A 24,280-nucleotide genomic window follows, 5' to 3' on the forward strand; every position below is an offset into this window, starting at 1 on the left:
TCTTTGCTATTACCTGACAAAATAACTTTTCTGTTTGTTGTGCTTGTTTTTTTCTCTCTTACACCTGTGTCAGAGTGGGCTTAGGAGCCCCACCTCTTATAGGCTGCCAAAGGCCTCTTCTCTTGAATTTCCTCTCCTACTCTAGTTTTCCAGGTGTGAATAATCACTGACTGGAAGATTTTCTGCCAATACCATAATTACCCCTAGTATCTGCAATAACTTTAATTAGAAGTTAGAAAAAAATCAGAAAAAATTAGAACCAGAAAAAAATCAGAAATCAGAAAAATCAGAAAAAAAAATTAACATCACTTGCTTCTTTCTTTATCTTATCTCTTCTGCTGCCTCTCAGAAGGGGGATAAGTGACATTTGGTGTAGTTAATTCTGTGCCTAACTGTGGTCAATAAGGAGGAACTGAGTTGTGAATGACAATCTTTGGAGGCAGTGGTCATGCCATCTTAGAGTTAGCAAGTGATAAAGAAGAAAATACCAGGCCTCATCTAACATTTATCTTGGTCTTTATGGGAGCAGGTTTCAAGGTGTGCTGAAGTAGGATCCCATTCTTGAGATTCTATATGGGAAGTCATCTCCAGATAGATGGAATGTTTTCAAAAGCAAAATTCTGGTATGATGGATCCCAATGAGGAAGAAAAGGGGGAAGTATCTAGAGACTTCAAAAACTCAGATTTTAAAAGCACACATGATACAATGGCAAGAATGTTAGATTTGAAGCCAGAAAAAAATGAGTTTCAGGCCTACCTCTGCCACTTGTTATGAGACCTTGGGCAAGCTGAATAACCTTTCTGAGCCTCCATTTCCTCTTCTTTATTTTTCAAAAAAATATTCATTTTAAACCTAAAAACAAAAGAAAAAAGAAAAAAAGAACATTTCCATGTGCACAGCAGAACATGAGAGGATTCAATATAAAACAATAAATTTCCATTTCACAAAAACATATGTAATAAATCCTATGCTTTGTTTTCAAAACAACCTAGCCTTTCTGTACTTCCTTCTAGGTTTTCTTTGGTTCTCTGCTGTGTACTTTTATTTTTTTCTCCTTTCCCCTCCCCCACCCTAGAGAAGGCTACAATTAAACACAAATATATATATATATATATACATATATGTAGATATACACACACACATATCCATAAACATATACACACATATATATACATAAATATTCACATATGTAAGACCATATTATGCATATTTCTATTTGTCAGTTCTTTCTCTGGAGGTGATTAGTGTCTTCCTTCAAAGGTCCAAGTCTTTCCTTGTTTTTCTAAATCAACCAGCTCATAATTTCTTATATCACAGAAGTATTCCATCACAATCATATACCACAGCTTATTTAGCCATTCCCCAATTAAAGAACATCTATTATTTTAGCCAATCTGATAGTGTAAGATGGTATCTCAAAGTTATTTTAATTTATATTTCTCTAATAAATAATGATTTAGAGCATTTTCTCATATAATTATATATAGTCTTGATTTCTTCATCAAAAAGCCGTCTGTTCATATCTTTCGACCATTCATCATTTGGGGTATGACTTGTATTCTTATAAATTTGACTAAGTTCTCCATATATTTGAAAAATGAGATCCCTATCTGAGAGATTGTCTCTGAAAGTTCCCCCCCCCAATTTTCTGCTTTCCTTCTAATCTTGGCTATATTGTTTTTATTTATACAAGAACTTTTAAATTTAAAATAATTGAAATTACCCATTTTACACTGCAATAATGCTCTTATCTCTTGTTTCTTCACATATTATTCTCCTATCCATGAGTCTGATAGGTAATATGTGCCATGTTCATCTAATTTTCTTGTGATATCTCCTTTTATATCTAGGTCCTGCATCCATTTTGACCTTATTTTGGTACATGGTTTAGTGTATTGGTCTATGCTGTATTCCTGCCAGACTGCTTTCCAGCTTTCCCAGCAATTTTTTTTTACCAAATAATGAATTCTTACTCTAAAAACTTAAATCTTTATATTTGTCAAACACAAAGTTACTATAGTCCTTTACTACTGTGTATTACATGTCTATTCTGTTCCAGTAATCCACCTCTCCATTTCTTAGCCAGTACCAAATAGTTCTGCTTCTGTTTGCATTTCTATGGGTAAATTCATCCCATTCACATTCTAAGTTGTAATTATTATGGATTTCCCTCTATCCTATTTTTCTAGTTTTCTCCATTTCCTCATCTTTAAAATGAAAATGTTGAGCTATATGACTTCTAAGGTTGGTTCTAATTCCATGATAAAAGATTAAAATATAAGAGCAACTGAGGATGAAGACAAAAGTATAGCAAGATCCTGTAATATGAATGTTAGGAGACTGGCAAGATGGTATAGTGAGAAACTGTAAATGAATCTAGCTACCCATTGTCCCCAGTAAGAGCCACAGTAGAAATGCCAAACAAAAGGGGAAACATTATAGAATGGAGGAAATAAAAACATCTCAAAGAGATTTACAGAAGAAGAAAAGTGATGAACAAAGACAAAAGAAAGCAGGAAAATTGGCTCCAATAGAATGAATAAATGTTATGAGTTAAAAGAAACCAAAGAGAAGATTTTTTTAAAAACAGAATTATCATAAACAATGGTCCCCCAAACAAAGCTGAAGCCATCACAAGACACATCAGTGTGGAAAATAAGCACACTAAAGGAAATAAAAGAATTGATGCCAGTAAAATAAGACAAAATGACAAAATTCTATTTCATTTAGTTGGTGTCATTGGGTTTATTGAACACTATGCTCCTGTATCTGATAATTTCTGGGTCTCATTAGCCTGATCTGTCCCACTGGGCAATGTTTTTATGTTTTAACCAGTTCCAAGTAGTTTGGTTATTACTGTTTTGTAGAATAGTTTGAGGACTGATACTGCTAAACCCTGTTTTTTTGCCTCTTTTCACATGATCATCTTGAGATTACTGACCTTTGTTCCTCCGTATGAATTGTTATGATTTTGTCTAGTTCTATAAAGTAGCTATTTGGTAATTTGATTGGTATGACAGTGAATCTATAAATTAGTTTAGGTAATATCATCACTTTTATTATGCTGACATGGGCCCAATCATAAGAAATTAATATCTTTACAATAAGGTCTTCCTTTATTTCTGTAGAGTGTTTATAGTTATATTATATAATTCTTAGGTCTGTCTTAGTAAATGGATGTCCAGGTATCTTATAAAATCTGAATGTGATTTATTTTCCACTGTCTTCCTGATGGATTCTGTTGGTAATATACATAAAGGTTGGTGACATTTGTAGGTTTATTTTATATCCTGTTACTTTACTGAAGTTGTTGTTTTTATTAATTTTTAAACAAATTTCTAGGATTCTCTAAATAAATTATCATATTCTCAAAAAGTGATAATTTTGTTTCTCCTTTGCCTATTCTTATCCCCTGATTTTTTTCTTGTCATTGCTAAAGCAAGCATTTCTAGAAACATATCAAATAATGGTAGAGAAAATGGAAATCTTTGCTTTACCTTTGATCTGATTGGAAAGGCTGCTAGGGTTTCTCCATTACAGATAATGTTAGATCTTGGTGTTAGATGGATAGCATTTACCATATTATGGAAAGACCCATTTATTCCTATACTTTGAATTATTTTAAATATACCTAGTGTTATATTTTGTCAAAAACCTTTTCTGCTTCTCTTGATATAAATCACATGATTTTTTTGTCTTTCTAAAATTTATATACATAATTATGTTTATAAATTCCTAATATTTAGCCAGCCCTGAATTTCTAGTATAAATCCAACCTTTTGTAATGTAGAATCTTTTAAAATGTTGCTTTTTGCTAATATTTCATTAATTTTTTGCATCAATATTAATTAGAGATATTGATCTGTAAATTTCTTTCTCTGCTTTCTTTCTCTCCTCTGGTTTGGGTATTGGGACTGTATTTGTATCATAGAAGGAATTGTCTTCTTTCTCCATTTTTGCAAACAGTTTATGTAATATAGGCATTGATTACTCTTTGCATATTTAATAAAATTCACTTAAAAATCCACTTGTACCTAGGGTTTTTTTTCTTTGAAAATTCCTTTATGGTTTATTCAATTTCTTCTTTATTTTTCTGCTAACTTAGGAAATCAAATACCTTCCAAAAAGAAATCTCTAATGCTTTTCATAATAAAAAAATTATAGAACACCATTCATTAAAAAAAAAACCAGTGCTTGTCTATACAGGTCTGTAAAGTGAAACATACATCTTAGATATTCTTGGTGAAGCACTTCCAAAGAATTAATTGTATTCACATCTATTATATTAAAGTATCAAAAATATCTTTTACTTGATTACTAGTTCACCAGTCTCATTTTTAAAAAATTAATTAATTAATTTTAGTTTTCAACATTCACTTCCACAAGATCTTGAGTTCTAAATTTTCTCCCCATCTCTCCCTCCCCCTATCCCAAGACGGCATGCATTCTGAATACCCCTTCCCCTGATCTGCCCTCCCTTTTATCACCCTCCCTCTTCTCTTACCCCTCTGCCTTCTATTTTCCTCTAGGCTAGGATAGATTTCTACAACCCATTGCCTATATATCTTATTTCCCAGTTGTATGTAAAAACAATTTTTAACATTTGTTTTTAAAACTTTGGGTTCCAAATTCTCTCCCTTCCTCGCTGCCTACCCATCCTCATTGAGAAGGCAAGCAACTTTATACAGATTATACATGTGTAGTCATGTAAAACACTTCCATAATAGCCTTGTTGGTTCACCAGCCTCATTACAAAATTATTGGATGACCTACCAAAATTGTGGTTGTTCTGGCTAAATATTTGCCTATTGTGAGGGTGCAAATTCTCCATTGTCCTGACTGTTGCTAGCTTCAGAAGAAGGAAAACTATCCATAGGAACTGGTATTGGTAGCCTCCATGAATCTGGAGGGAGGTAGAGGGGCTGGTGATGCATTTGACCTATTCTGGTTGCCATATTCTGTTAAAGGTTGTATCTCCTTGAAAACTCCCATTGTTGTTTGGACCAGATTCTATCCAGACATGTCTTGTCCATTTGGCATTATTCCTAGGGGCTGCACCATCTCACTTTGTGGGCCTAATTGGGTAAATTCACGCTTGAGCTAATGCAGCCCAATCAATCTGACTTGGATACTGCTGGTGCTAGAATGACTTCATCTATTGTTGTTGATGAAAAGACCACTGCTGCCAAGGCTCTCCTCCTTGAGCTATCATTTTGCTTGATTATAAATTATATTTTCTATCTTAAATGTTTGCTTTCCATTTAAAATTCAAGCTGCTTCACAGTGCAAATTAGGATCATAGCAGCAAGCTTATTTTTATCCCTTTTTGGCCATGCTACCACTGTGATGACTACAGCATCTTCTCTACTCCCTTCATTCATTTCACTTTTTCCTCACCATTCTTTTTCAGTGGGGAAAGAGAAAGAAGAAATGGATTTAGTTAAGACATAAGAGATAATTTCCTGTCTACAAAGACCATTCCATATTGAAATATGCTGCTGACAATGGCTGTAGATAGCTTCTATGGAGGTTTCCATTTTTTTTTAACATAAATTTATTTATTTTTAGTTTTCAACATGTACTTCCAGAAGATTTTGAATTCCAAATTTTACCCCATCTTGCCCCTCCCCCCACTCCAAGATGGCATGCATTCTGAATACCTCTTCCCCTAGTCTGCCCTTCCTTCTATTTCTCCCCTGCCACCTTCCCCTTCCCCTTCTATTTTCCTGTAGGGCAGGATAGACTTCTGTACCCCATTTCCTGTATTTCTTATTTCCCAGTTGCATGTGGAAACATTTTTTTTTAAACATGTGTTTCTAAAACTTTGGTTCCAAATTTTCTCCCTTCCTCCCTCCCCACCCACCCTCATTGAAAAGGCAAGCAGCTCAATATAGGTTGTACATGTGCAGTTATGCACATGTATGCAGTTAATAGACATGTTGTGAAAAACTAACTCTATTTCCCTTAATCCTATCCTGCCCTCCCATTTATTCTATTCTTTCTTTTGACCCTGTCCCTCCTTAGAAGTATTTGCTTCTGATTACCCTCTTTCCCAATCTGCCCTCCTCTCTATCACCCCCCTGCTCTCTTGTCCCCTTCTCCCCCTATTTTCCTGTAGGGTAAGACAGATTTCCATACCCAATTGAATGTGTATGTTATTCTCTCCTTAAGCCAAATCCTATGAGAATAAGATTCCCTCATTCCCTCTCAACTTCCCCTGTTTCCCCTCCACTGTAAGAACCTTTTCTTGTCTGTTTTTTTTTTGTGAGATAATTTACCCCATTCTACCTCTCCCTTTCTTCTCCGAGTATCATCCTCTCTCATCCCTTAATTTTATTCTCCAGATGTGACCCCTTAATCTTCAACTCACCCTGTGCCCTCTATCTATCTATATACACATACATACAATTTTTTTCTTTCAACTACCCTAATACTGACAAAGTTCTCATGAGTTACAAATATCATCTTTCCATACAGGAATATAAACAGTTCAGTCTTAATAAGTCTCTTATGATTTTCTTTCCTGTTTACCTCTTCATGTTCCACTGGAGTCTGTATTTGAAAGTCAAATTTTCTGTTTAGCTCTGGTCTTTTCATCAGGAATGCTTGAAAGTCCTCTATTTCACTGAATGACCATTTTTTCCCCTGAAGGATTATACTCAGTTTTGCTGGGTAGGTGATTCTTGGTTGTAATCCTATCTCCTTTGCCCTCCGAATATTATATTCCATGCCCTGCGGTCCTTTAATGTAGAAGCTGCTAAATCTTGTGTTATCCTGATTGTGTTTCCACAGTACTTGAATTGTTTCTTCTGGCAGCTTGTAATATTTTCTCCTTGACCTGGGAACTCTGGAATTTGGCTACAATATTCCTAGGAGTTTTCCTTTGGGGATCTCTTTCAGGAGGAGATCTGTGGATTCTTTCAATTTCTATTTTGCCCTCTGGTTCTAAATATCAGGGCAGTTTTCCTTGATAATTTCTTGAAAGATGATGTCTAGGCTCTTTTTTTGATCATGGCTTTCAGATAGTCCAATAATTTTTAAATTCTCTCTCCTGGATCTATTTTCCAGGTCAGTTGTTTTTCCAATGAGATATTTCACATTGTTTTCTAATTTTTCATTCTTTTGGATTTGTTTTACAGTGTCTTGATTTCTCATAAAGTCACTATCTTCCAATTGCTCTATTCTAATTTTTAAGGAAGTATTTTCTTCAGTAAGCTTTTGGACTTCCTTTTCCATTTGGCCAATTTTTTTTTAGGGCATTTTCTCCTCATTGGCTTTTTGGACCTCTTTTGCCATTTGGGTTAGGCTATTTTTTAAGGTGTTATTTTCTTCAGTTTTTTTGGGTCTCCTTTAGCAAGCTGTTGACTTGTTTTTCATGATTTTCTTGCATCACTTTCATTTCTCTTCCCAGTTTTTCCTCTACTTCTATTACTTTTGAGCTCTTCCAAGGCCTGGGACTGATTCATATTTTTCTTGGAGGCTTTGGATATAGGAGCTTTGGTTTTGTTGTCTTCTTCTGGTTGTATTGTTTTTGATCTTCTTTGTCACCAAAGTAAGATAATATAGTCTGACTCTTTTTGCTGCTTTGCTCATGATCCCAGCCAATTACTTGAGTTTTAAACTCCTTGTTAAGGTAAGAGTCTGCTTCCAATGTGGGAGAATGTACTCTCCCAAGCTTCGGGGGTTTGCATACCTGTTTTCAGAGATACTTCTAGGGACCTGTAAATTTTCAGTTCTTCCAAGGTGGTATGATAAGGGTTGAGGTGTTTACTCTTTTCCTGGCCTGTGACCAGCCACAAGCAGTGTTTTCTGTCTTGGCACTGTGAGGAGGGGTTCCTCTCCACAGCCACAACAAGCTCCACCCAGCCAGCGCTCCTCCTCACCCCAGCACTGCCACCCAGAACTGTGACCCAGATCCAAGCACTGGCAAAGCAAGAGATTCCTGCCTTTGCACTGGCAAAGAGATCCCTGCAAGCCCCCTCTGATCAGCCACTTGATTCCCCCTCAGTCTGTGGGCAGGAAGCTCAGGACATAGCCACCGTTCTGGCACCTGCACTCTGCACTCTGGAACTGGCTCTGACCTAGCTCTTCTCTCACCGAAAAAACAGACTTTCCCCACTGACCTTCTAAGTTGTCTTTGGCGTTCGTGGATTGAGGAGTCTGGAAACCTCCACAGCTGCCTATGATTCATTCCTTTGAGGCCCTGCACACCCACGCTGAACTGTGTTCCTCTCTCCACCCGGCACAATATGCCCTTCTGATCAACCATCCAGGCTGTCTTGGGCTGGAAATTTGTTTTACTGTGTTTTTTTGTGGGTTCTGCTGCTTTAGAATTTGTTCAGAGCCATTTTTTTAAGGGTATTTGGAGGGGTTTGGGGGACAGCTCAAGCAAGTCACTGCTTTCACTCTGCCATCTTGGCTCCGCCCCTGAGGTTTCCATTTTTCAAAAATTAATTTATTTTTAGTTTTCAACATTCACTTTCATAAGATTTTAAGTTCCAAATTTTCTCTCCATCTCTCCCCTCCCCCCACCCCAAGATGGCATGCAATTTTATATAGGCTCTACATGTACATTCATATTGAACCTATTTTCACATTAGTCATGTTTTTTTTTTCTTTTTTAAGGCAGTTGGGGTTAAGTGACTTGCCCAGGGTCACAGCTGGTAAGTGTCAAGTGTTTGGTCTGAGACCGGATTTGAACTCAGGTACTCCTGACCTCAGGGCCGGTGCTCTATCCACTGCGCCACCTAGCTGCCCCTACATTAGTCATGTTGTAAAGAAGAATTAGAACCAATGGGAGAAACCACAAGAAAGAAGAAACAAAAAAAAAAAAAGAAAAAAGAGAGAGCAAATATTGTGCTTTGATCTGCATTCAGATTCCACAATTCTTTTTATGGATGTAGACAGTATTTTCCATCATGAGTCCTTTGAAGTTGTCTTGGATCCTTATATTGCTGAGATGAGTCTATCAAAGTTAGTTATCGCACATTGTGTCTGTTACTGTGTACAATGTTCTGGTTCTGCTCACTTCAGTTAGCATCAGTTCATATAAGTCTTTCAAGGTTTTTCTGAAGTCCACCTGTTCATCATTTCATATAGCACAATAGTATTCCATTACATTCATATACCACAACTTCTTTAGCCATTCCCGAACTGATGGGCATCCTCTCAATTTCCAATTTTTTGCCACCACAAAAATAACTTCTATAAATACTTTTGTACATGTGGATCCTTTCCCCTTTTGTATAATCTCTTTGGGATACAGACCTAGAAGTGGTATTGCTGGGTCAAGGGGTATGCACATTTTTATAGCCCTTTGGGCATAGTTTCAAAGTATTCTCCAGAATGGCTGGTTCAATTTACAACTCCATCAACAATGCATTAGTGTTCCAATTTTCCCACATCTTCTCCAGCATTTATCATTTTCCTGTTTTGTCATGTTAGCCAATCTGATAGGTATTATGTGGTACCTCAGAGTTGTTTTGATTTGTGTTTCTCTAATCAATAGTGATTTAGAGCATTTTTTTTCATATGACTATAGATAGCTTTAATTTCTTCATCTGAAAACTGCCTGTTCATATCCTTTGACCATTTATCAATTGGGGAATGGATTCTGGTTTTTTTTTTTTTTTTTTTTTTTTTGCTTTTAGGCAATTGGGGTTAAGTAACTCGCCCAGGGTCACACAGCTAGTAAGTGTCAAGTGTTTGGTCTGAGGCCAGATTTGAACTCAGGTCCTCCTGACTTCAGGGCCAGTGCTGTATCCACTGCGCCACCTAGCTGTGGATTCTGTTTTTTAATCCATTCTGCTATCCTCTTCTATTTTATGGGTAAGTTCATCCCATTCACATTCACAGTTATGAGTACTAACTTTGTATTTCCCTCTCTCCTATTTTCTTCTGCTTATCCTCCTCTCTTTTTATCCTGTCCCTCCGGAAAAGTTGATTTTACTTCTGACCACTATCTCCCCTAATCTTCCCCTCCTTTTTATCATTCTTGCCACCCCCTACCCCAACCCTAGTCATCTCTTTTCTTCTTCCCTTTCTATTTCTCTCCTGGGTAAAGTAGATTTCCATACCCGACTGAGTATACACACACACACACACACACACACACACACACACACACACACACCCCACACGCACACACATTCTCTCTGTCTCTCTCTTCTTTCCTCCACTATACAAGCTCTTCTTTGTGCATCTCTTTTATGTGAGAAAATTTTCCCCATTCTACCTCTCCCTTCTCCCTTCTCCTAGTGTATCCTTCTTTCTCATTTCTTAATTTTTTTTCCAAGATCATCCCAACATAATAGACTCACACTTATGCCCTCTATCTATAGAGATTCCTTCAAACTGCCCTAATAATAATAAAGTTCTTGGCAGTTACACGAATCATTTTCCCATATAGGAATGTGAACAGTTGAACTTTATGGAGTCCATTATGACTACTCTTTTATGTTTACCTTTTTATGCTTCTCTTGAGTCTTGTGTTTGAATGTCAAATTTTCTATTCAATTCTGGTCTTTCCACCAGGAATGCTTAAAAGTCCTCTATTTCACTAAATATCCATTTTTTCCCCTGAAGAATTATACTACTCAGTTTTGCTAGGCAGGTTATTCTTGGTTGTGATCCTAGCTCCTTTGCCTTCTGGAATATCATATTCAAGCCTTTTCCTCTTTAACATTGGAAATTGCTAAATCTTGTGTGATCCTGACTGTGGCTCCATGATATTTGAATTGTTTCTTTATGGCTGCTTACAATATTTTCTCCTTGAAATGGGAGCTCTGGAATTTGGCTGTAATATTCCAAGTAGTTTTCATCTAGAGATTTCTTTCAGGAGGTAATCAATGGTTTTTTTCAATTACTGTTTCACCCTCTGGTATGGATTGGTTCTAGCATGCCCCTAGAAATCCTGTCTGGAGGATTTATGAGAGAATATGCAGAAAAATAGCACAGGATGAGAAGGGTAGAAATCTACACCTTTGGAGGGGGTTCCCATATTATTGAGAGTAAGAATATATTTAAGTATTTGTAACTATTGTGTCAAAGGTTCTCTCCTGACCCAAAGAGCCTGGAGACGTTTTGAGGACTTCCCATTTCTCTGGCTTATTGCTCCTACCAAGATGATTTGGGAGCTTCAGAATAAGGTACTCTCCAAGAGGAACCAAGAGCTCCCTTTACAAAGATATCAAGGCTCAAAATAAGAACATTTTAATTAAAAAATTAATGGAAACCAGTAAGACTTGTACCTGAGCCTACAGAAAGTAATGATAACTACCTCCCCACCTCAAAGGAGCAACCTTCCCTCAAAATTCTCCATGTACAGTCTTCATGCCTTGCTGTACTGACCAAAATGGCACTTCAACTACATGGAATTGGGATTTGTTCCTTTGCTATGATCCATAGCTCTTCCATTTTGCTGTGTTGCTTTCTTCCTTGATTCTTTTCTCTTGATCAATACATACCCAATCCTTTGCCAATTGCTACATCTTGTTGATTCTTCCTCCCTGACATCTCCCACATCTGTCCTCTTCTCTCTGCTCATATGGTCATCACCCTAGTTCAGACTCTTATTTGGACAATTGCAATAGCTTCCTAGCTGGTCTCCATGCTACTAGTTTCTCCCTTCTTTTATGTATCTTTTGCAAAGCTGCCAGACTAATATTCATAAAACACATGCCTGAAAATGCTACTCAACAGTCTTGATTGGCACCCTGTGGCTTTTGGGATAAAATACAAATTCCTCACTCTGGCAGATAAAGCTCTCCACAATCTTACTCTGACCTATTTTTCCAAACTTACTTCACATACTCCCCTCTCACACACTCTCTGTTTCAGTCAAATTGATGTTTTAGAGAGGGGAGTTTTAACCTTTTTTGGATGTCATGGACTCCTTTGGAAGTCTGGTAAAGCCAAGGAGTCCCTTCTTAGAATAATTTAAAAAAAAACTTTTAGAATAATTAAAAATAATTTTTAGGATAATTGAAGGAAATACTAAATTTCAGTTAGAGGTTAGTGAAAATACAGAATTAACTTTTGCCCCCATCACATCATGGACTCCAGAAAGCTATCCATGGACCCGCTGGGGATGTGTGGATCCCAGGTTAAGAATCCCAGGGCTTCCTAGCTGTTCCCCATACAAGGCTCTTGTTTCTCTGTCTTTGTATAGACCTTCCTCCAAGTCTGGAATGTACTTCCTTCCTCACCTCTGCTCTTTGAATCTCTATCTTCTTTCAAAATTCAACTCAGGCCCTACCTTTTACAAGAGGTCTTTTGTGATGGGATTCCCAACCCACCTCCATTTGTTAGAATTATCTCCTTTTGAAATTACTCCGTATTTACTTATATTGTATATTTTGTATATTTCCCTCCCCCCAAAAAATAATAGGGATGGCAGGGACTATTTCCATGTTTGTGTGGCTTTTTTTTCCTTTGCACCTGCAGTGCCTTGAACATAGTAGGAGCTTACTAAATGTTTGCTGAATTGAATTAAAATGCTTCCAGCTGTTCTCCTCTGATTCCAGCTAGTACACTGGTTTGTTGTTACTCACTAGTTCACCTACCCTTTGCCATCCTTCCAGTTTATGGCTCTCTGTAGCTCTTCTCTTTGCAGTTCAGCTTTTCTCCTGAAGATGGTGTTTATGACCTTTTCTAGAGGACCAGCTCATTAACCTAGCTTATATGTAATAAGTCTCCTAGGATTTTTTTCAACTATTCAGAAAAAGCACATCTCCCACACTCTTCCTCCCATTTAATTTTTATATTTTATATTAATATTATATATTTTATATTAATGTTTTATTTTTTCCAATTACATATAAAGACAATTTTCAACATTCACTTTCATAAAATTTTGAGTTCTAACTTTTTTCTCCCTCCCTCCTTCCCCTCTCCCCTCCCCAAGATGGCACATGCAATCTGATATAGGCTATACATGTACAATCATATTAAACATGTTTCCATGTTAGTCATGTTGTGAAAGAAGAATCAGAACCAAAGGGAAAAAACGCAAGAAGGAAAAAAAAGAGGAAAATAGTATGCTTCAATCCATAGTTCTCTCCCTGGATGTGGATAGTATTTTCCATTATGAGTCTTTTGGAATTGTCTTAGGTTATTGTATTGCTGAGAATAGCTAAGTCTATCAAAGTTGGTCATCATACAATGTCCAATACTCTTAAGTCTTCTTTTGTATATAGTCCTCATACCCCTATTAAATAGCAAGTTTTATGGGGTTAGGACTGGTGACAGTAGTGACAGCTAGTGTAATATTCCTTTCTTGTACCACTTAAATAGTCCATGTCTCATCTTCCATATAGAGAGGCAGAAGAAAAGTAGAAAGAGTAGTAGAAGAGGAATCATCAGAAATCTGGGTTCAGATTCTGCCCCTGACATTCACTAGCTGTGTGACCATGGTTAAAAACCTTCATCTCTTTAGGCCTCCTTTATCTGTCTCTACAAAAATGTAAAAATGAGGATAATAATACCTGTAGTACCTAATTCCCAGGATTATCATGAGGCTCAAATGAGATCAAACATATCTTTAAGGGGCTGTATAAATGTCAGTTATTGTTGTTATTTTAAACTCATAGTGAGTCAGTACTGTTGACCTCATTTCTCCCCTAGCTGCCAGGTAGTGCATCTCCTGTTCACATCAGCAATACTGACTCCGCCTACACTATACAGATTCTACCTCCATCCCCAATCTTCTTCTATGGCAGCTGAATAGGGTAATTCAAACTACTCCTGAGCTGCTTCATCACTGTGCCCCCAAGGCACAGTGGATAGACGGTCAGGCCTGGAGTCAGGAAGATCTGAGTTCAACTCTGCCCTCAGATACTTACTAGCTGTGTGACCCTGGGCAAGTCATTTAATCCTGATTCCTCAGTTTCCTCATCTATAAAATAGTCTGGAGAAGAAAATGGCAAACCACTCCAATATCTTTGCCAAGAAAACTCCAAATGGGGTCATGAAAAGTTGGGCACAACTGAAATTGTTGAATTGAATAGGAAACCATACCTGTCATCTCTTCATATGGTTCCACATATTCATTTCTAGACTCACAGCCAGGAGGGACGCCCCCCACTACATAAACTGAACACCTGCAGTAAATACTCATTTTTGACTAAAGGTGGCGCCAGCTCTTTGCAGATACTTAGGAAACCTTAACTAATCCCACCCTTCCGCCTCTAAACGTCAGAGGCAGGCGTCATTCTATTTACCCACCAAACATGGTGAATACTTTCACCTTTATTTTGCTACTAGCTGGGGTGAGAGGGAGGGTGCAACTTTTTTTTTTAATTGAAAAAACCTTTTTCCAAACAGATTTAAGCCATGTACTCTGGAGTCTCAGACTTGGTTTTTATTTCAGAGCTGAAGAACACTTACTGTCAAGAAAACAACAGAAAAAGATAAACCCAAAGTTGGCAACTTTCAGTTTGTTCATTATTAATGAGCCACATTGAGCGTGCACCTTGGCAAACTGGGAGCCCTGGCCTACTTCCTGTGAGTGTGCTAATGAGAACAGATCCCCACTAATGACTATTTGTTTATTTTTCTGCAAAAGACAAGCAGGAGTGGAGACAGGCAGCTCTTCCTCGCTCAGCGCTTCCAACTGCTTCTTTGTTTAAAAGAACTGCTGAATTGACATCGGGTTTCCCCTATAGCAGCACGCACCATCCAATCACAGCTGGTGGCCCCTTCCATCTCTCTCAGGTTCCCACTAGGGTTGCAGGGGCATAGCACAGATCCAGAGTACCTGAACAGGTGATTCAATTCACAAATACTCTGTTGAGTGAGGGTTGGTGAGATGTCACTGGATCTTGGCCCAGTGAATGTGAAAGAGAGAAATGTTTGGGAAAGAAGTGAGGGTAGCATGAAGGACTTTGGGATCTAGCAGGTGTTAGAAGAAATATGCTGGAAAACACACTGGATGAGAAATCAGGATATCTGGGCTGAAGTTCTGCCCCTGCCCCTTGCCATTGTCACTTCAACTTTCTTAGGCCTTAGTCTTCTCATCTGTAAAATGGGAGTAATAATTACTGACACAGTTATTTTACTTGGTCCAATACTTCTGTTTCATAAAATGTTTAAAAGAAGTACCACATTTTCCCAATGGCAACCAGTCTTCACTGTTTTACTGACTCACCAATGTTTCAATAGTCAAGCTGCTAATAAAGAGTTATTTCATATATACAAGATACACAAAACATGTTAAAAGTATATCCACATAATGGAAAGTCTGCTTTCAAAAGGATCAGATTTAACCTACAGATATTTGACTGCAAATTAATCCTTCCTGGTGAAGGAAATGGACATATTTAGCCCGGAAAAAAGAAGACAAGAAATAGGAAAGACATGATAGCTGTCTTCAAATATTTGAAAGGCTAGCTCCTGAAAGAGACACTGTACTTTTTCTTTTTTGGTCTCTGCAGGCAGAGTTAGGAGTAATGGGTAGAAAGGCAAACTAAGGCTTTACATCAGGAAAAACTTCCTAACAATCAGAATTACACAAAGATAAAATGGACTATCTCTAGAAGTAGTGGGTCTCTGGTCAGTGGAGGTCTTCAAACAAAGGCTGGATGACTACTTGTCAAATATATTGCAAAAGAGATTTTTGATCAGGTATGTATTGGACTAAAGAGGCTCTGACGCCCCTTCCAGATCTTGAGATGTTGTGACATCAAGTCACAGAAAACTCAGAAATAGGAGCAGAAATTTCAAGCTTAGGGAAGTCTGAACTCACTAGGGAATGTCTGTAAATGACTGCAATATAATAATTTTTCCTAAAGATTCAGTTTTTCTCTGGCAATGATGTGCATTCTGCCCCTATGTTTCCCTGATGTAGGCAAGATGGTATAGTGGAAAGGACACTGGAATTGGAATCAGGAAGCCTTGGCTCAAATTCCAATTTCCACACTTGTTAGCTGTGTTGTTCAGTCATTCCAACTGTGTCCAACTCTTTGTGAGTCCATTTGGTGTTGTCTTGGCAAAGATACTGGAGTGGTTTGCCATTTTCCTTCTCCAGTTCATTTTACAGAAGAGGAAACTGAGGTAAGCAGGGTTAAGTGACTTGCCCAGGGTCACACAGCTAGTAAGTATCTGAGGCCAGATTTGAACTCAGGGAGATGAGTCTTCCTGACTCTAGGCCTGGTGCTCTATCCACTGCACCACCCAGCTGCCTCTCTTCTTAGCTATATGGCCTAATCCCAGGTCATCTTAACTCTCCAAGTCTCATTTTCCTCTTTTGTGAAATGGAAAAATTATTTTAAGAGAAGTGGTTTGTGAACCTTAAAGATTCTTTTAATTATAAGTTTCTCTTCTTAGAGAGGAAGCTCAGTGTTGTATAAAGAACGCTGGACTTGGAGATAGGAGAAGTGAGTTTCCATCTGACTTTGACACTTACCATGTGACTTTGGACAAATCACTTATGTTCTCTGAGCCTCAGTTTCCTTGCTTGCTAATGTGGGATGACAATGCTTTTACTACCTACCCCACAGGGATATTTTTATTGTATAAATGTGGCAAATGACATGCCATCATGGTCATAGGGCATCTGAAGTTCAGCCTAATCTTTCCTCTCTTTCCAATTGAACCATGTTGATGATCTCACGGGTTAACAATTGACAATTATTAGCAATTACTCTAGCAATTACTGCAGCACACAACTGTGGTGATGGACGAGAAATAACACCAACACCATGCCTTCTCTATAACAATAATAGCTCACATTCAAACAGTGTTTTAGATATACAAAATACTTTCCTTACAACAACTTTATGAGGAAGGTTGCCTCCATGTTATTATCCCTATTTTACAGATTCATTCAATCACCAGAAATTTATCAAGTGCCCACAGATGAAGGTACAGAGGCTCTGAGCAGTTAAGTAAATGTGGCTAGTGAATATCACAGTTGAGATTTGAACCCAGGTCTATAGATTCCAAATCCAGTGCTATTTCAGCTCCTTCCAAGGCGAGGGGAAGGGGAACATACATAATACAATTGTGAGAGGAGAGTCTTTTCTAGCATCTATCTCCATTTGGAATGAATTAAAAATAGCAGATACATACACACAATCTCCAGCATGTGTGAAGAGACTTTCATATTTCTTGCTGTTCATCTTTTATTCCTTGCCATCTTGTCTAAGGTCTGTCTGGTGTTCACATTTTGGAAAAGTATCTGTGATCCCATCTGTGCCCTTCTTTCTCCTCAAGAATCAGCAGACAAAACTTCCTTCAGTCCTCTGAGCAGGCAGATCTCATAGGGAACATTAAGAGGAAGGAAAGAGACAGTCCTGTACCAGTAGGTTCAGAACCTTCAGAGTAACTGGCATCTAGGAAGACGGGAAGATCAAGGTTAGGGTTGGTGTAACTGGGCAGAAAAGAAAGGGAACAGATTTTAAAACCATGTCTGCACCCATGGTCAGATTCCTTCTTGACCTCCATCCACTTACCCTGTGTCCAACCAAGAGGAGAGTGATATGCTTTTCACCTCTCCTTCATGGGGTTTCCACCTCTAATTTCTAGCCCAGATTGTTTAGGGCTTCCACCTCTACTTCCACCTTTCAACAGTTATTGAATATCAATATCCAATAACTCTCTTTTCATCCACTTTCCCATCCACTAACTTTCTTAAATGCTCCTAAGGCTCCGTATCTTTGCAGGCACCACCTCCATTCATAAATAACCACAATAAACATTATAATATATAATATATTTATTACATATTCATATTTATAATATATATTTATTATATAATATATTATTTAAGAATCCTATTTTAGATCATTACTAAACTACTAAACTGTAAGGTCCTACTAAACTCTAAATTCTATACCAAAATATAAACCTTATGGTTGGTAAAGAACAATTTAGACTTATCTAAACTTATATTTTCTTCCATAAATATTTTGCACATAATTAGAACTTATTAAACATTTGTTGAATGAATTATTTAATGACTTTGAATTCTAGTGTCAATGTGCTATAGTAAAAAAAGCTTTGGACTTGCATTCATGAGGTTTAGATGCAAATAAGTCTTGGCTGTGCCACTCAATAGCTCTGTGATTTTGGGCAACTCATCTAGCCCTCTCTGAGTCTCAGGTTTTGTAAAATGGTGGTAGTGATGTTTGCATTACCAACTTCTTAGTTGTGAGGAAATCAGTTTGTGAACCTTAAAATGTGAGTTGCTATTATCTTCTTCCCATCTTTTTCAATGATGTTCAAATTGAAATGATTTTTGGACAAGTTATTATCCTGTTATTATTATTTCTTTATGTTCAGTGTTCTATGGACTATTATGCAGATGGATAAAATAACTTCTCTTTTAGTTGAAGAAATGTATTAGGAGGTAAGCTTATATTCTGTAGGCTCATTGAAAACAGGCTTGGTATAATTGAAGTAGCAGACAGGACAACAGAAATGATAGGTACTCCATCTTGTTACCAAGTGATATTGATCTCCTCAGCTTCCTCTATCCTCTGTACTTTGAGAACTTTTCATTCCATACAGCTTGGAAACTCAGAGTATTTGAGACGGTGACATCTATTTCCATAAAGTTGTTCTTAAGTGTTTATGAATTAATATCACGTTTGGTTGATTGTATGCAATAGTTGAGTCTGCAATAATAGTCCAATTCCAGTATAGTTTATCGACTGAGATTTTCAGTATACTATATAATTGTAGTCTATTAAGTGTGCAGTAATATGTCAAAAAAACTCAATGTGTATACCTTAATTAAAAAATACTTAGTAGTTAAAAAATGCTAATCGTCATCTGAGCCTTCAGCAAATTGTAATCTCTTTGCTGATGAAGGGACTTGTCTTGATGTTATGGCTGTTGACTGATCAGGGTGGTGGCCATTGAAGGCTGAATGGCTTTGTCAATTTCTTAAAATACTATAACAATGAAGTTTGCTGTATGGATTGGCTCCTTCTTTCACTTGAACACTTAGAGGCCATGGTAGGGTTATTAATTGGCCTAATTTCAATATTCTTGTGTCTCAGGGAATAATAGGAAGACCCGCGGAGAGGGAGAGAGACAGGAACTGCCAGTTGGTAGGGCAGTCAGAGTGCACACAACAAGTATCGATTAAGTTCCCTGTCTCATATGGGTGTGATTTGTGGCACCCCAAAACAATTACAATAGTAAGATTAAAGATCACTGGTCATCATAACAAATACAATAATAATAGTGAAAAAGTTTGAAATATTGAGAGAATTACCAAGATGTGACTGAGAGACATGATAAAAGCACATGCTATTGGAAAAATGGAGCCATTAGACTTGCTCAAGGCAGTTGCCCCAAACTTTCAATTTGTAAAAAACAAAATGCAATATCTGCAAAGCACAAAAAAGCAAAGTGCAATAAAAAAAGGTTTGCTAGTAAAAGCATTGAATTGGAACAGAAAAGAAAATGGAAAAACATTAAGAACATTCTTACCACACATTCCTCAGTTGAAAACATTTCTACTCCATTTTTTCCTATCATAATACAGGAAGAAAACTTCCCCCTTGAAAGTTCCCATTTGAAAAATGCAACAACAAAGTCTTAGCAGCCTTGATTTTTAATATTGTCCCAGTCTTCTCTGCAGCTCTGATAGAGAAATCTGGGAAACAATTGCCTGAAAAAAGATTACTCAGGTATGGGGAAAAATGGTCTGGAAAAATGGTCTTGGTGTGGCCAGATGAAGGTTCTCCCACTCTACCTATGCAGCACCCGAATCTCTAGTTGGAGCATACCCTTGTCTCACTTTCCTCTCACAACCTAGATGTCTACTGTCTTTACTCCATGGGAAGCAAGAAATGTGCCTAAATTCCTGGGTACCGTTATAGTATCCTCTTCTTCCTCCAGCCCTCTAGTCTCTGTTAAACTCTTGATGCAATCACTCCTTTCTGCCATGTGCTGTGGCTTTTTTTTTTTTAGGCAATTGAGGTTAAGTGACTTGCCCAGAGCCACACAGCTAGTGAGTATTATGTGTCTGAGGCCGGATTTGAACTCAGGTCCTCTTGACTTCAGGGCCAGTGCTCTATCCACTCTGCCACCTAGCTGCCCCATGTGGCTTCTCTTTGTTATATAATCTCCTAGCACTGTGGGCATACATTTTCCTTTGAAATGGAGTCCTGATCCTGCCACACAGCATGCTGGGAAGTGTAGATTTGTGCTTGTCTGAACCTCTTACACACTTATGAGGAAACTAATATCCAGGGCAGCTAGGTGGTACAATAGAGCTAGAGTCAGGAAGACTCATCTTTGTGAGTTCGACTGTGACCTCAGACACTTACTAGCTATGTGACCCTGGGCAAGTCACTTAACCCTGTTTGCCTTAGTTTCCTCATATGTAAAATGAGCTGGAGAAGGAAATGGCAAACTACTCCAGTATCTTTGTCAAGAAAACCCCACAAAGAGTCAGACATGACTGGAAGGACTGAATAGCAAACGAACAGCAGACAAGATCCAGTAATGAGAAGTGATCTGCCCAAGGTTATACAGTAAGTTACAGTCAGATATATTATAAATTTTGGGAATTTCTTACAGTAAAGTAGTACCTGAAAGGTGATTCTTGAATTGCTATTTCATATTTCAAGTTAAAAAATTAGTTTGATAAATAAGTGTGGAAAATATCTTCTACCTTTTAGACTCAAATTCTTTCTCCCTCCAAAATACATAAATTTATTCCATATTTTTAAAAAAACAACAAACCTATTTATTATGCTACAATAATTTTTTAAAAAAGATATTATAATGGGGAGTAAACCCCATAAGGAAAATTTATATTTAAGTTTTCTCAGCTCAAAACTGTAAAGCAGCATAATAGAAAATAATTATAAAGAAACAAAAGTATGTATGTACAAGTAACTAACCGCAAAAAGAAGACACATTTTAATAAAAACAGATCCCAGGAGCATCTTGAAGTATTTTTTTAAGGAAAAATATGCATACTATGAACACATGCTTTTCAAAGGAAAACCTTACTTGTGAAGTTGTATTTTCAGAAAAAAAAGTCTGAGTTTATATACAGTACCAGAAACATTTTTAGTGGTTGTCATTAAAGTATTTTTCACATGATTACATTTTAAACAGTTTTATAAGCTGTTAAAATCTAAGCAGATGTTAATAATTTAGCTTACAGTCTTTGCCCTATGTAAAAAGGACAAATTAAATTTGTAAAAATTAAATCTAGCCTTTTCCACACAAACACACAAAAGTTATAGTCAGAATCTTTATTAAAACTAGGTCTTCTGATTCCCGAATAAAGCTTCCACCATACCAGACCTTCTGAAACCAGAAAGCTTTGCACATTTGAGTTTTAACTTTTCATTAGTTTCTCCTGTTCCGGTTAGATTTCCAGGGGTCAGCTAAAAAGTGATTCTCAGAGAATCTCTATGATATGGAGAAAATACTTTCTAATCCCTATTTCAAAATCTCATCATATTCTGCTTAATTACATTTTAAAAGACAGTTTGCTAAGCTTGTTTGTAACTAAAAGGAGATTGAATCAGAAGCAGGTTTATAAAAGCTGAGGACAGCAAGGGTCATTGCCAAAGGGAGGGGAAATGGAGGATGTGTTTGAATGAACAATAATATAGACTTTAGCTTTGAAAACCCTGGAAATTAGGTGCAACAATTCATCGATGAGGGGAGGCAGGGTAAGAGTCAAGAAAAGCCCTATTATCCTGCCTCTTCTTGAGTATTTCTCTCCATTTCACCTGAACCATGGACAAGCAGGTCAAGGAGACTTGATAGAATGAAGCGAGACAGGTGCAAAACTTGAGGATCTGGGCAGCAAGAGTCAGAGGCCAGATGAACTGTGGAAATCAAGAGAAAGCATACATCAAAGGGACAAGACAGTGGGGCGTCCAAAATCCCTGTGGGCAGTCAGCAGCTAGAAGACCTACAGAAGATAGAGCATAACCACAGAATCTCAGAGTTGAGATGAATGTTAGAGATTGTTGGGTATAAAGCATTTCTGAACAGAGAAATTCTCTACAATAGTATTTGCTAGTGAGTATAGAGACCAGAGATGGTCTATTTGTTATTAACACCCTACCTTTTGAGGCAGTGCATTGGACTTTTGGACCACCCAAACAGCACAAAGAATTATTTTCTTATATGGAACTGAAATCTGACCCTTACAAATGTCACCCATTGCTCCTTCCTAAAATGTGGCAGTTAGAAATGAGCACAATGCTCCAGATGAATTATAATCAGGATAGGGAACATAGGATCAGTCCCTTCAACACTCTGGCCACCACACAGTGTAACAATGGTCTTTCCTTGATATTCTGTTTTACCGCGGAAGAGAAAAGACACAAGGGAGTCCAATGGAACAGGGCAGGGTCCATCTCATTAACTAGCAACCTAAATAGAGGGAATATATTGTTTCTGGCTTGGACACCAAGATCCATAAATAAAGCGAAAGATCACACTGTATAATACTTCAAGGTCCCATCAGCCTTGATACTCCACTTCATCACTGTCCTCAGTTCCTTGGCTTGGAGGTGGAATGATGAACTCCAAAACCTCCATTTAAGGAAAAGGTCTATCTCTCTATCTCTCTATCTATGGAGCTACACAGTTTTTAAGGCATATTGTCATACATATTATGTTAATGAATTATTGTTAATGTTTCTATACTGAAGATATGCAAAGAACTTTCCTCACAACAACCCTCCGAGGTAGATAGTACCCAAAATACTACCATCTCTATTTTAAAGACGAGGTTCCTAGGTATGGTGACTGGTTATGGGCATACAATTAGCAAGAATCAGGACTCAGACTCATCTCTTCTGACTCCAAGCCTAGGACTTTGTTCATTTGACTCCTCTGCTTTTCGTTATTTTCTTTTTCTTTCTTCTTTCCTTCTTTCCTTCCTTCTTTCTTTCTTTCTTTCTTCTTCTTTCTTTCTTTCTTTCTTTCTCTTCTTTCTTTCTTTCTTTCTCTCTCTCTCTCTTCTTTTTTCTTCTTTCTCTCTTTCTTTTCTTCTTCTCTCTTTCTCTCTTTCTCTCTTTCTTTCTTTCTCTTTCTCTCTTTCTTTCTCTCTTTCTTTTTTCTTTCTTTCTTTCATTCTCTCTCTCTCTCTCTCTCTCTCTCGGCTAGGCAATGGAGTTAAGCGACTTGCCCAGGGTCACACAGCTAGTAAGTGTTATGTGTCTGAGGCCAGATTTGAACTCAGGTCCTCCTGACCCGAGGGCCGGTGCTCTATCTACTGTGCCACCTAGCTGCCCCTCATTATTTTCTTACGTAGGATACCAGATTTCAAATCTGGAAGGAAACTCAGGAAGCATCTAGTCCAATTTCCTCATTTTACAGGTGAGGAAACTGAGGCCCAGAAAGGTTAAATGGCCCAGGGTCATATAGCTAATAGATAGAAGAGCTTGGATTTTAACTGTTATCATCTGACCCACAATCCTGTGTTCTTTTTGCTATGCCATTATTTTCTCTGGTCCATTTGTTATTATGATTTCTATCATTATTTTATAATAAAACCTAATAAAATGATACTGAGCACTATATGTGGCAACAAAAATAAAATTATTCCCTTGTAGATGATATTGTTTCTCTTCTGGGCACTAAAAACTTGCTTATGAAAGTCTCTTCCTAGGGTCTAGACAAGTAACAGTAATATCAAGGCACTGAAGTGCCATCTCAAGCATTTGTATGGGTTTCACCCATCAGAGATTCTTTGACAGCTTACCTGGTGTGGGCACCCCCGGAACAGGTTTCTTCATCTTGCCACCAAGCTGTTTTCCCTTAAGACAGATGGGTGCAGAGCCATCTGGATCCTGAGATATTTCTAGTAAGATCGTTCCAATGAGATAAACCAAGTACTGGAAACTTCATAGTAAGATCTTTCACTCATACGTGTGTGCTGGACATTTCATTAAGGTATACACATAGGAAATTTAATTTATGTTTTTAAAAGATGAACATTCATTGAAAATTCAATTTTAAGAAACATTTTTATTCTCTGAATAAATGAAAGCTTAATTTAAAAAAAATTGGCAACTATGTTTTATTTTTAAAAATACAAATTAAAAAAATAAAAGACAAAATACCAAATTCCTACTTAATAACTAGGTACATTAAAAATACACTGAATTTTCACTATTTTTATCTTTAACCTGATAATACTAACCCAAATTAGCAAAAAGAATTATAATATGTAAATATAAAATGATAAATTCCTTCACCTTCTCATACTACAGAATGAGATATCACTTGTCCAGTGTTGTGGATGTAAATTCCTCTTTCACCTCATTGTAATTAACCCTTTACTCAATG

General features: G+C 37.4%; 1 pseudogene; it reads right to left on the bottom strand.

Moving 5' to 3' along the window:
• Positions 1–163: 163 nt before the first annotated feature.
• Positions 164–5,213, bottom strand: LOC110217757 (arginine/serine-rich protein PNISR pseudogene; annotated as a pseudogene).
• Between the last annotated feature and the right edge of the window lie 19,067 nt (positions 5,214–24,280).

Source organism: Phascolarctos cinereus, unplaced genomic scaffold (genome assembly GCF_003287225.1).
Source record: "Phascolarctos cinereus isolate Bilbo 61053 unplaced genomic scaffold, phaCin_HiC Scaffold_3;HRSCAF=262, whole genome shotgun sequence".
Taxonomy (NCBI): domain Eukaryota; kingdom Metazoa; phylum Chordata; class Mammalia; order Diprotodontia; family Phascolarctidae; genus Phascolarctos; species Phascolarctos cinereus.